Consider the following 11,852-nt stretch of genomic DNA (forward strand, 5'->3'; position numbering starts at 1 on the left):
GGGATGGAAGTATAATTTTCCATATAGTTGATCCATCAACATCACCTCTAGCAATAACATCATGTATTCCTTTGTAATGTTCACTTATAAGATTTTCTTGGTTTGCACGTATAAAATCCAAACGATCCTCTTCGACATTAACAAATGCATCAACCAAAAATTATTGGTATAATCGCCCACCTTTTATGAGAGTGCTTTCTTATTTTTCTCTTTCATGAATGAGATAAGCATAATAAGCTCTTATTGAAACCTTTTGCCTTTTTTTAGGTGGCTCCTGCTCTTGATGAGCCAACGCAATATTAGTGTGAAAACCATCCTCACCATATGGAAAAAGAAGCGGATAATGAAGGGCCATAAATTTTGGATGAAGCTTTGAGATCCTCTGAAGTGTTCCAAATCAACTTTCAATAATTATGTCTCGATCAGATCAAGAATGACCAATGTCCCCAACAACCAAACCACCGATGTCGTTTAAAAAAGGATCATTGTATTGCCTTGAGTCATTATCTCTTTTACCAATTAACCGAAGCTTGAATTCTAGAACCTCGACATCACCAAACCTTTGTCCAGCATGACGAAACAAACAAACCAATTCATTAGATGAATCAAGCATATTGATTAGACCAACAACAATCTCATTATCTAAGACTGGTGGAAAATTTTCATTGCAGAATGGTTGCAGTCGGTTAGCAACCTCATTATCTGTATCAAAAATACAAAGCTATGCAAACTTGGGGCCTCTATTATCCATGGGAAGAAGAGAACCCATAAGATGGTGGCAATATCCATTAACCTTAAAGACATAAGATCCAGGCCAAACATTAACAGAATGATCAATCACAGCCCCCATGGACATGAAAGCAAACATTGAGTTATAAGCACGAATTTCATGTCGAAACTTTTTGGATGATGAACCATTATTTGGGTTAAGGAGGTTGTCAAGGTAGTTAGGTGTTTCTTGTGAAGAAGGAAGCACCACTTTCCCATTATTACAACAAAATGTAAAGCATCGGTTTGTTTTGCTTGAACGGGCCAAGCGTTCTTGGAACCAAAAAAGAGTGTTGCAATGCCTACACTTGTATGTTTTATCCCTAAAATCAATGTATTCAATTAAATAACCTATAAAAAATAAAATTAAGATACTTGAAGGAATGATATAAAAGAGGCAATGCATAAATAAAGAAAAAGTGGCTGCAAAAGGTACATGATTAGATTACATACGCCTTTTCTTTTCTTTTCTTTTTTTTTTTTTTTTTTTCTGATAGGATGCTTGGCCTATAGTATATTGATGATTAAGGGCTTGCTCAGAAAGTCCTTGAGATTCATGATTTGAAACTACATCATTACAATAAAATGAAGCAAGGGCAGTAGATTGTGGAGGATTAGATAGCCTTGTTGCATTAATTTCATTAGTTTCAGTTTTCACTATGTTGTTTGAAAAGGATAACGTGGTTTGTATATCTATGTGCCGTTGCAAACAAACCAAAGTGCCAATTCCTTGAGTATGTTGTGGAGCAGATGGTGTATTCAAAGAACTTGGGTTATCGGATAGCAAAATTCTATCAACGGGAGTTTCATAACCATTGAAAGCAAATTGTGAGAATTGAAAAGATGGCACATACTCATCCGGTTGAACATGTCTGTGAGGACTTGCCATGTTGTTGCTCTAAATAAACCATGTAAACAAACATCAAGGTAAATGAAAGAAAAACACTAAAAAACCATGATTAGCACAAGATCATGGTTAAGTGAAGGAAAACACAGGGATAGAGAAAATCTTAATGACATGCACTTTCTAAAGAAACCATGTAAACATAGGGATAATAAGCAATAAAAGAAAAAACATCATGAAATTAAGTGTTGGGCAAAGATTAACTGGTTTGCAAGGAAAAGGAATGACATTGGATTAAAATCTTTAATATATCATGAGACATGATGATGAGGTAGGCCTAGCTAAAAAACTACTCCTTGGTTTAAGAAAGGATGAAGATATAACAATAAAAGATCAAGCAACTAAAAAAGAACATAACGTGTTGCTAAACATAGAAATACCATAACCATGATTAAGCATGCAAGGAAATAGAAATGCATAAAGCAAATAAGAGAGTGGCACGAAACAAACCTGAGAAAATGCTGACGATAAATAAAAGTGACCCCTTTAAAACACCTAAAAAACAAAGTAAAATTTTGATTAATATGTGCAAGGATAAAAGCAAATAGACGCGAGGCATAATACCTGGAAAATTAGGCATGAAAGAACAAACAAAAATAAAAATAAAAGATGAGTTAACATATTCAAGTGAAAGAAATTAACATCACAATCCTGGCAAGTGCCCCAAAAAAAAAAGAAAAAAGGTAAGAAAACTAGAACAAAATGGTATAAGTTGCAAAGAATAAGGGCAATAATTTTTGTAATTCATCACAATCTTGGTAAACGCCACAAAAAAAAAACAAACAAAGGTAACAAAACCAAAACAAAATCGTATAAACTGCAAAGAATAAAGGCTATAATCTTTGTAATTTTTTTAATGAGAGTGTTTTGTGTTCTGTAATTTTTTTTAAAAAAATTAAAAAGTAAGGGCAAGAATTTTTTTTTATTTTTAAAACCCTACTATAATTCATAGTTTGACATATGTAAACACTACTAAAAAATAGGGACTTGTGACCTCCCTTCTTTATATGATCATTAGGCATGTGAAATCTGTTACAAGCTCATGTTCTTAAACGAATAATAATTAACCTAACCTCATCATAAAAGTATAAATCCCATGTCATTTTATGAAATGTCATTCACACCATCAACACATATATGGTAGTCATGCAGAAAAGTGTCAATTTGTATATATCATCGATTAATTTGAATTTTTCTTTTTATATTAGATCTAAAAGGATATTGTTTTAAAATATTGTTTCCTCTCAAGCACAATGGAAAAACCAATGCTTATATCTAAAAAAAAAACGTCTTAATGAATATAATATAATCCAAGCTTTAATTCTGATGCTAAAAAACATATATACATTAATATAGAATATCATGAATCATATGTGTCTTAAAAAACCAATACTTATGCGCAAAGTTTGTTTTTTTTTTTTTCCCTGTAATGAATGGCCATGCAAATCGTTTCAAAATTAGTGTGAAAGAACAGTCAATGAGCAACGACTGCTTCTTTTCATTTTTTTGCATAATGACTGGCCATACTTTCCTTTTCATTATTTTTATATATGTCATGCCCCTACAGTTTTATGAATCGCATTTCTGATGGAGTTTCGAGAAGCAAACTTAGCAGAGCTGTTCCAAAACTAAAAAGCTAAGCAGCAAGCAAGCATCAAACTTCTATGTCCGTCAAGATTTTGACCTTTAGCTCTCTATATTTTCTTTATTTAAAAACAAAAAAGAAATGACTAACATATTGTAATGGTCTAGATCCAGTGTCCAACGACCAATATTTTCTGAGCAACATTTGTACACCATAACAGCTGCCTCATTCACTATACAAATATATAATTACAAAAATGATATGTGACCCTATATTACGACATGTAATCAAAAAACATCTCTGCAAATTTTATAAAAAAAACAAGAAAAGAAGTTCTCAAAGCTTAGCAAAAGCATAAGATTTTGTATGCACAAATACAATTGTCTGTGATGGTGGTTTTTTGTAAAACTAATTACCATGCACAATTGTTGGATAAACAAAAGCACATAACTCACGATGTTGTGTGAGACAAATGCACCTGATACGGGTGCACCAAGACGGATAAAGAAAAGAATATGAAACCATATACGTTAGGACTTGACGAAACCAAGACAGGCTGCAGAATCACAGAAACCAGAAAGAAAAGAGAAAAGATAAAAGTCCCTCTTTTGAAGAACATGGCAACGATGAAAAGAAGCACAAAGGATGCACCACCAAACTACAGAATCAGACATAAAGGCAAAGATACTTGATGTTTAATGAAATAAAATCACTCCTTTGTCAGGTGGCTAATTGATGCAAATGTCGAAAATGATAGGGCATAAGCCATGCACAATAATTTAAAATGCAAACAGCAACATGAGCATAGTTATTTTTCACAACACAGTCTTCAAACAACAAACAGAAAATATTCTAACCTGGAAGTCTAAGTCCTCTCCTGAAAGATGATATGATAAAGGAAATAACGAACAGCAGAGGAAAGCATAACAAATTATGGCTGCTATACATTGACAAAAACAAAAAGACATCCCACCCGAATCCTTAACAAACAAAATTTGCAGAAAAACATACCTTTAAATATCATAAAAGAGGTGGGAGCCGAGAGAATTGATTTGCTAAAAACACCACTTCATAAAAGCACCATCCCATGCAATAAAACAATTAGAAGTGCCTGCCAAGTACACTAACCAGAATAGAAATGCCAACTAAAACAGAACAGGAAACAATGAAAACGCAAAGGCAAGCATGTGTGTATAATGATGCCAACGTCACATTCATTTAATGCACTATTAAGAAGACTGGCTGGCTTGACTTTATCTAATTGGAACCTGAAGGCATTTAATGCACTATTAAAAAGACTGGCTGGCTTGACTTTGTCTAAATGGAACTTGAAGATGTGTAAGTTTATTGCCTCTTTGCATGCCCTTTTAATTATTCTGAAGGTGATGAGATGTCAGATAATTCAGTATTTCCTTCAACTCTATAAACTTTACAGAAGGAAAAGAAGACACAATTATAAAGAGAAAAAACAACAGCGTAATTTTTTAAAGCATTTAAGACACCGATATCATGGTGTCGCTTTTTTCAAACCTGTGCAGTGATAATATATTTTGTGGGAAAGTGAGCGAGACACTTCACTACAGTGGAGTGATAATATATGTTTTCGCGTGGGAAAGCAAGCGAGACACTTCACTACAGTGTAGTGATGATATATGTTTTTGCGGGGAAAGCTGTGGGGGAAAGCTACAGTGCTTTCCCCACGCATTTTAGAGTTCTTTAATGATTTGATAGACAAGTTACGAGAGAATAATATTTTGAAATTTTATCTAATAGTTTAAGTTTTTGAGTTGAGATGACTATTTGACATGGTATCTAAGTCTTGATGATCAAATGGTTACGAATTTGAATCTCATCATCCCTATTTATTTAATAAAAAATCAAGCACAACGAAATGTGAATCTGTACAAGTTTCAAGTCCAAAGAACTTTCACTTGAGGCGGTGTGTTAGAAAATAATATAAACATATCTTAGAACCTCACCTAACAACTTAAACTTTTATATTGAGATGGTTTTTTAACATAAGTTAAGAAGAATCCAGTGTTGTCCAAAATGTGACTAGACTGTAGTGCTAAATCATGAGAATCAGCTCCTGCTTACTTTGCCCTTGATTTTGGCTTTTCAAAACAATTTTGTACAGCTAAAGTATATATGCATCTTCCCTTCTGTTATATCTTGTTGGTTAGCAAAATGATGAGTCTTACATGAAAGATAAATGTTTGCCAGTTCATTACAAAATAAAAATAACTATTCTTTCGGGTTTTTTTTTCTTTTCAGAAAAAAGAGTTTCAAACTCGAGATTTTTTCGAAAATGCAAAATATAAATTCTACATCTCCTTGGCTAGATCCATTTCAATGGAGTCATGTTAGTTGGAAAAAATGGCAATGTTTCACAAAAGAAGCATTGCAAATGAATTGAAAATTTAATTTATGGATGTTGATTCGACACCATTTTGGTTACATTGCAATCGATTAAGCTGTGCCACCAACTAAATTGAAATTTATATATCACATACCATATCATGTGAAGACGATCACAAGTTGATGTTATTAAAAGGCAGCTCATGAGACATGCCAGGCAGCTTCAGCATTTTTATTTATTTTCTGAAAGCTTAACGAGGAGTTTCTGAATTATTCTTTATGAAACAATGGATATAGACCCAATAGCTCCCAAGAAGATGATCTGCCAGCTATTTTTAGGAGGGATTAATTTCAATACTTTTCAATATGAGTGTTTTACATTATTGCCCAAAATTTATTTCGAAAATAGCTTCTCTATTAATGATTCGAGGAAAAAAAAATCAAGAAAAGCTGTTCCAAATATTAATATAAATAAAAATATTTTACCTTTAGACAGATTGTAGAGCTCATGAGTTCCTTTGTGAAGTAAAAATGAAGACACAGGAGTTCATCTCTCGACTGATAGGTGCCCGCACTACATAGAGGGTAGGCCCAAAATTTTCCCATCATATAGAATGGATGTTAATGCGAAGAAAGTGTTTATAAATAAGTGGGAAAAAAAAAAACTGAAATTTGAGTCATCGAATTGATTGTGTTTAGACCTTTTAATTTTTTTTTGTTTAAAATTAATATTTTTAGATTTTTAGATTTTTTTATATGTTGATATTAAAAATAATTTTAAAAAATAAAAAATTATATTATTTTGATATATTTTTGAATAAAAAACAACAACTACTACACTTTCAAACAAATTTTTAATAAACTCATATAATTTTGATAATATAAATAAAAGAATGCAAGGACAACAAAAAAATTGACAAAAAAAAAAAAGAGTAAAAATACTTGGCCTGAGCCTATTTAAGTTACCATGCCAAATATATGACATGGTCGTGAATCGAGGTAACCCCATCAAATTGCTTTTAAAAAAAACCTATGAAACTTGATTATCAAATAATCCAATGTCGAAGGGAGAAAATAAAAAGAAAATTATTTAAAAAACTATGAAAAAAAAAAAGATTTGATTCAACCTAGTTTAGCCAGTTGACCTCGCAATTATGGGTATAGGATTGGGATAACCCCTTAAAAAGAAGTAAAATTAAAGTGTAAAGACTAATTCTCAATAAATCAAATGTCAAAAGATGAGATTTAAAAAAAAATTATAAAGAACCTAAAAAGGACTGAAGTTCACCCATATTAATATTCAAAACCCTTAAACCTAGTCATAAGCCCGAGACTAACCCTATAGAAAAACTCTAAAAATAATGAAGTAAAATTCTCAATAATAAAATAATGAGAGATGTATTTATGAAAAAAAAAAACAACAAAAAATGATCTAAAACAAAACAAATAGTAATTAAAAGAAAGATGACAAAACTTGATATAAAAATTAATTGAAATTAGATGTTAAAGGATGAAATTGAAAACAAAATTCATTCAAAAAAAGATTAAAAAAAATAACAATTAAAAAATGAGGAACTAAATTTAAAATAAAAATTAAATGAAACAAATGATAAGGAGTAATAAAAAAATGAGGATCAAATTATATATAAAAATATAAATAAATAAAAACTTTGTATTTTACAAAGGAGAAGAGAAAAAATAAATTCATCAGGGTCACACTGTCAGTTATTCGCCAGCACGAACCCACCAATGACAAGCCCTTTACGTGCCACTTCAAAAGCCACCATAAAAGGCGGTGTTTGGCCATCAGAGGAGCTTGCAAGCGTTGCTTGAAAGGTGCAAACTCCTCACATGTGTCACTAACTTTTTATTTTTAAATATAGTTTATATATGTTAAAAGATCCAATTGTCCTTGAGATTATTTGATGAAAACACTTTTATATGCAAGTCAAGGGAAATAAAATACAAGGGTAGTTAGGTAATTATACTGTGAAAAAGAGATGAAAAATAAAAAAGCCCTTGCCTCCAATTAATTTTTCTATTTAAAGGGTAAATTAGTCAGTTTAATGTTTAAAAAATATGAAGAAACTGACTTACCTCTATTTAATTTGGTTATGCCAATTGAATCAAGTGAAATGACTATTTTGTCTTTCAAGTTTCTATGCTTTGGCTTGCACCGTGAAGGGTAAAAATATCATTATATTATAACAATCCATAATGCAATGATTCTTGCTCCATAATGAATTACAAGCACCCTTAGTTTTATATATATATAAAATTTCCTATACCTAAAGCCAATTATTAATTATTATTTTTTTTAATTAAAATGTAATTATTTTTTTAACAGCTTGTATGTTAATTGATGTTATTTTTTTTTTAATTTTAAAAACATATTCATCACATTGATCTAATATATTTAGAATATTAATCTCAAAACTTAAACATGATAAAATTAATATTTTTAACCATCCAATTTATTTTTTTGGATTGCAATTATACATGGGAAATTATGATATAAAATTAAAGAAATAAAAAAATTAAGGGATATTGTGGAGGAGAATGAGATCAATGTGCAAATTATAACTAGCTATTAAAGGTAGTATAGTTTTTTTATAGGATTCATTAGGCATTACCATATTTATGGGTGGATAAATAGGTTTAATTTGTATTTTTTTTTATGAATAGTCAAATGACTACAATATATTTATTCTCAATTTTGTTTTGAAAAAAAAACTGATTCCATGGGTGTTTAGAAGTTGAGTTTTCTTTGGCTTGCATTTGGGGGCATTTTATTATTTTCGTTGGTTTTACTTTTAGGTTGGCTTAGGGGCAATTTTATAATCTAATTAACATAAACAATATTTAAAAAACTTGGTTGACATTTGGTGGCCTTATGCGGTGGTGTGTGCATGGCCATCCGTTTACTAACACTGCTTTTCACGATGATATTTGAATTCTCTTTGTGTCTTTTCTGTTATGCAGCAATACATGTGGCTAATAATCATCCGGTTTGGCGTCCAAGTTGTTTTTCACATTCCCTTATTGTTTTTTTTTTAAATAATTTATAAAATTTGATTTTTTAAAAAAATTTATCCTTTTCTTTTGATTATTATTTTTTTCATTGATATAAATTTTTAAATTAATTTTTTTATTTATGTTTCAGCATCAAATTATTTAAAATTAAGTTTTATAAAATTTCACGAGTTGCAAATTTTAGAAATGAACTCAAGTTTAAGAAGTTCACCTAAGTTTGCATAATGGTTTTTTTTTTTAAAACTCATATTTTTTTTCCAGTTTTATTATTTAACATTTATTTAATTGGGCATTGAGCCCTGTTAATTGATTTTTTTTTATTTATCTTTCAGCATCAAATTATTTGGAATTGAGTTTTATAAGATTTCACGAGTTGTAAATTTTAGAGATAAACTCAAATTTAAAAAGTTCACCTGAGTTTGCATAATTGTTTTTTTTTTAAACTCATGTTTTTTTTTTTAGTTTTATCCTTTAACATTTATTTAATTAGGGATTGAGCCCTGTTAATATCTTTATATGATTTTTTTTATTGATTTTAAAAATAACCCAAGTTATTTTGAGTCTTTTTATTTATTGTTATATTTTAAATTTATCTTTTTCTAGAGATATCTTGTTTTTTAATTAAATTAAGTTAGTTAATTAAGTGTTTGTTTGATATTGTGATAGCGGTTGCTTTTTAAAGGGTTTTTTGCTTGTAATGCACAACAACAATGTTTTTTTTTAAAAAAAAAAATTATTATTGACATCAACACATCAAAATAATCTTGAAAACTAAAAAAATATTTATTTAAAGCAAAGAAAAAATAAAAAAAATTATTTTTAAAATTATTTTTAAAATGTAAAAACAAACGAGCTCTATGTAAGTATGAAATTCTCACTTCATGATTTTTTTTTTTAAATAACAAATACTATTATCGGGTAGACATTGTTTTATTGGCATAAACAATTATTTGATTAAATAAAATATTTTTTTAAAGGAACAAAATAATTTAACACAACTTGATTCTTGTCCAGTATTGTAAGTTTAAATATTTTGATTTTTTTTTATTTTTTATTAATATTTTTATATATTTATTAAGATGAATAATTATTAATTTATTGAATTAGATGTATGTATAATTTTTTTTTATTTTTTATGAAACAAAAACACATTAAAAAAATCTATATATATATATTTTTTTTTAACTGAAAAACAAAATTATTCGAACCCGCGACCGGTAAAAATAGCTAGTTTGAATGTACTTTTGCTTTGATTGTAGCCTAATGCTGCAGGACATAGAAACATCATCCATGACATCATTGTTGCCAGCTGTACAAAATTGGTCTCACCGACAGCACTTAATTTTGTCACTCGTGAATTCAACGTTGACAGATGTATATAGTTAAGGTGATGTTTTCTGGTAGGAGTTGTTTTTAAAATGTATTTATTTAAAAATTTATTTTTTATTTTTTAAAATTTATTTTTTATATTATTATATCAAAATAACATAAAAATAAATTAATTTTAAATAATATAATCTTTTAAGTTTTTGCAGTTTAGCAGCACTCGGGTATGGAGATTGTTTGGAAATAAAAAAAAAATTAATTTATATATATATTTTGGATTGTTTTTTATGTGTTGGTTTTAAAGATAATTTTTAAAAAATAAAAAAATATATTATTTTAATATAAAAATATTTTAAAAATAATTAAAATCACAATTACAAGCACGCTTTTAATGATGAAGCTGACCCCTTCTGCACAATTGCATTTATTCCATGGGGGGTGAAAAGTTTTCTTCAGATTTTAGATTTATTTTCATAATTTATAGAATCTTTACTTAAAAAAGAAAAAAGAAAAAAAGGGGCAGCTTCGTACATGTTGCTGTATTTTTGCATTGCATAGTAACATATAAAGGCATCTTCTTCTTTTTTATGCGTAAAGCCAAAATGATTTAATTACTCGTGTAAATTTCATTACATTCTGTCAAACTTAACTCATTTATAAATAAGAATAGAGCTTAATTTTCACGTATTTCACGTATTTAAAGAATTTATAAATAAGAATAGAGCTTAATTTTCACGTATTTTATTATATTAAGTGTATATATAATAAAAGATGCGCACACATGTATATAACTTGTTTATTTCTTTTCATTATAAATTTCAAGATATATTTTTTAAGTAGGAAATTAAATAGATAGCTATATTGTTATTAAGCCAACACTTAAATTCATATTCTAATACATCTGAAAACTAAAGATTGAAATTACAAAAAAAAATGTTTTAAAAATAAAAACAACGATTCTTAAAAATTCACTATTATTATTAATCAACAAAATTTAAAAAAATCAATTTAATATAATGCCATTCTAGACTCATTTTGTTTTAAATTTTCATGAACAAAGCAATTAGAAATTGATGCTCTTAGGTTTTTTTTTTTTTGGAGTGGTAGCTTTTGTTTTTTTATATATACTTTTTTAAAGTGAGTTCATTTAAAAAAAAACATCAAATAATGTTTTTATTTTATTTTATTATAATTATGTTAAAAAAAAATTAAAATTAAAAAAAATTATTTCAATATATTTTCAAGTGAAAAATACTTTTAAAATATATGTTGCACCAATATAACATAACATACATTAAAATTCTAATTAAAACTCATTCAAATTTCATTTAAAATTTCAAAATTTTAGCCAGTCTACTTGGTGTGTGAAAGCATTAAATATCTTCAAAATAAGACCACAACTACATATTTGTTTAAGGCTATATTTATTTTCTGGGAAAGTGGTTTCTGGAAATTATTTTCCAAACTTTCCCTGTATTTGTTTGTGATTAGAAAAGTTGGTCAATGGAAAACACTTTCTAGTCAACGAAAAATTTGACTTGGTTTTCAAGAAAGTGTTTTCCTAAAAAATTTGGGAAGAAAACATTTTCTAAAAGTTGTGAAAATTTTAAAAATGTCATATTATTTGCTGATTATATCAAATTTGGTTTTTCAAACTTTTGATTGCTATATATATATATATATATATATATATATGTTTTGAATATTTATTTTTCAATTTCATCTCTTAAAATTTAATTTTTATATTAACTTTGGTCCTCATTTTTATAATTGTTATTTGCTTTTCCCTTATATCTTTTTATTAAAAAATTTTATCTATCAAATTTGATCCCTTTTCTTTTGATTGTTACTTATTTTATTTGCAATAATTTATGAAAT

Source organism: Populus alba, chromosome 1, assembly GCF_005239225.2.
Source record: "Populus alba chromosome 1, ASM523922v2, whole genome shotgun sequence".
Lineage (NCBI taxonomy): Eukaryota > Viridiplantae > Streptophyta > Magnoliopsida > Malpighiales > Salicaceae > Populus > Populus alba.